The sequence below is a fragment of the Callospermophilus lateralis genome, unplaced genomic scaffold (genome assembly GCF_048772815.1).
Source record: "Callospermophilus lateralis isolate mCalLat2 unplaced genomic scaffold, mCalLat2.hap1 Scaffold_89, whole genome shotgun sequence".
Lineage (NCBI taxonomy): Eukaryota > Metazoa > Chordata > Mammalia > Rodentia > Sciuridae > Callospermophilus > Callospermophilus lateralis.
Window position 1 is genome coordinate 601340 of NW_027517018.1, and position 3127 is coordinate 604466.

Here is a 3127-nt window from a genome sequence, read left to right on the forward strand (position 1 = left end):
CAGCTTGACTGTGTGTGCCAGGTGTGTCCAGATAGCAACATCATGAATGCTACCTCAATGTTGGGCACACTTTCTGGAATGAACTTTTAGGAAACAATGTTCTTTATTAAAGAAACAACTTACAGACTAAGAGAACTCTGTTCATTGTATGCACAGGTTTGTAGACTGTAACAGTCTTCTTTTGTTTTAAATGTAACTCTGCAAAACTATTAATGTTCCAAACAGCATTACGAAGCCATTTTTGTTCCATATCCTGTGCAAATACAACCCATTAAAGAGCTATAAAACTTTTATAAAGAACATATCTCAGTGAAGAATGGTATACAGTTATATATATGCATATACATGTATATAAATACATAACTTTAAATTAGTTAAAAATGACACCATTAGTAAAACTAAAGTCAAACTAATCTTAAAACTAAAGCAATCTGAGTATGTCAGGATTATACCTCCTTTGCAATATTTAAAATACATTTAACTTTCCAATACTTTTTATGCAGTATGCCAATAGTGAGAAAATGAAGACTTAAATACAATTCAACATATAAAAATTTCAGGAAGAGCAGAAGGTTCTATTGTATAGATGTCCAGTCAAGTGTTTCCTGAAGCTGACTTTGACACACAGCACTGGACAGAGAGTAAGATGCACAATGTCACACCTTCTCCTCTTCATGTCACTTGGGCATCAAACCCAAAGCTCCCTTGCTCTCTTATGAAGACCATAAGCCATGTTCACAAGCTCCATGATGTGGCCTCTGCACAGCAGGTCATTTGGAGTTTTGCTCCAGCACCAAGTACTCTGTCTCTGACACTCTGGAGGTGTTGGTGAGCTGGGTGAGGCCTGTTTGGGCATAATACTGGAAGGTGAAGGCCTTCATCAGCTTGTATCTGTACTTGTGGTTGATGAAGCTGTAGAGCACAGGATTGATGCAGAAGTGCACCAGGGACAGGCACTATGTGACATGTACTGCTGTGAAGAGCATGTTCTCCAGCTGGCAGGTGAAGGGGAGGTAGTGCAGGATGGAGAAGATGTCCAGCAGCACTGACACGTGGTAGGGGAGACAGCACACAAGGAATATCACCACATAGGAAAAGATGATCTTCCGGATACTCTGATTCTCCTGATCACCAGAGGCTGAGATGGCCCTGGAGAGCAGGAAGTAGAAGACAGTGATGATGGAGAAGGGGACAATGAAATCCAAGACAACAGAGACAAGCTCCATGCCAATCAGCCACTCCTTGATGCTGTGCTCAGGATAGAACAACCAGCAGGAGGTCTCGTTGTTGGGATCAGACACCACGGTCTCCAAGGTGTCGGGCAGAGACATGCACAAGGCCAGCAGCCACACCAGAATGCACACGATGTGGTGTGCCATCTTCTTCCTGCGGCTGGAGGTGCTGGTGAAGTAGGTGATGGAGAGGTAGCGGTCGTTGCTTATGCACGTGAGGAAGAAGATGCTGCCAAAGAGGTTGACAGAGAAGATAAGGTGCGTGACCTTGCAGGTAAGCTCGCCCAAGGCCCATGTGCCACTGGTTGTCCTGCACCAGGCTGACCACATAAATGGGGATGGTGATGACCACCCACAGGTCCGTGATGGCAAGGTTCAAGATGTAGCAGTGGGTGTCATAGCCTGTGGTCTTGGCCTGGATGTTCACCCAGACCAACGAAGAATTGGCAATCATGCCAATCACGAAGATGAAAATGTAAATGAAGGAAAGTGTGTAGAGCAGGAGGCTTTTGTGGGGCATGGTGGGGCACTGCACTGTGTTGATCAGGATGCAGTCACTGCTGTTGCATGGCCAGCTGATGTCAGAAAAGTTTCCTGGCTCTGTGTAGTCAAAGAGATGCAGATCCATGGTAGGGGGAGTGAGAAGGACCTACAGCAACCCAGAGAGATGGGAGAGAGAAATCACTCATCAGGGAACCTCAACTTCCAGTCAAAACACTTTTCTGGGGTCCTAATAAGACCCAGAAATTTTGCCCAAGTTCTGAGGTGTCTCATAAAGAAAGGAGAAAAGAAATCAATCACATGAGAACTGTGTCACATAAACAAACAGCCAGAGTCTCGATGACACAGTGTCCAAAGACAGACACAATGTTGGTTTTCTATCCTTCATTGTCTGTCTTCTCCAGACACCATCACCCTGGCTGTGCCCAGAGTGTGAAATCAACATGGTACAGGGCCAAAGAAACATCAGGCTGCTGAGCCTGGCCACAGCAGTGCTGGAGGCCTGCTCCTTCTCAACAGGGAATCGTGATTCCCCCATGAATGGCAGGTTGGTCTACCCCTGGAATGCTGAATTATAAGCATGCCACTTCAGTGTTTGGATGAGAGTATTTAAAATTCTCAACACAATTTGCATTTTAAACATGACTTAGCACTTATAACCTTTCTGGAAACCTCATGTGCAAACCTAGATCATTAGCAACTTCACTTAAACCAATAGGCCACTTGGAGCTTGGCCAGCATGTGTGCGATGCCCCATAGTCCAAATGCACTCCAAAACCATAGGCTGGGGGCTGTCTGTGCCACATCAGCTTTGGGCAACCAACCAGCTGCCTCAGGCCCTGGCCTTTGCATAGTTTTCCATTTCTGTCTTTATTCAACTGCTTCAGGAACAAAGTGTGCCTAGACCCAAAGCACAGAGGTCACTGCCTACTGCCTTTCTGGAGGGATGATGATCTGCCAGCTTCTACCTGCTAACCCAACCTTAGGCCAGCAAGCCCCATGATCAGCTTCTCATAGCCAGCAAGTGTTCGGTCAAAGGTAGCCTCAGATCTAGAGTGACTTTCCTCAGATTCTGTGAGAGCTGCCAGGAGCTATCCTTGAGTGTCCTTGTGTACCTTGATAGCCCTGAAGTCCTTCCAGGATGTGTTACCCACTCAAACCTCACTGCATGCTGTGGGGAGTGATAGACAGGGACACCAGACCTGATTTGTCCCCTCTATGTAGGTGGCAGTTCTGTCACTTGCCACAGGTGGTGACTAGCTGAAATTCAGGCTACCATGGGTTACTCAAAGTGACTCCATGTTACACATAGCAACTTCTGCAGGATCCAGGACAAGATTCAGTGTGTGCCAGGTGGCCTTGCTAACTGTTTCAGAAACCAAAGCAGCAACATT

At 46.1% G+C, this 3127-nt stretch overlaps 1 pseudogene; it reads right to left on the reverse strand.

Annotated features, from left to right (window-relative positions):
- Positions 1–770: 770 nt before the first annotated feature.
- Positions 771–1860, reverse strand: LOC143390121 (atypical chemokine receptor 3-like; annotated as a pseudogene).
- Positions 1861–3127: the final 1267 nt, after the last annotated feature.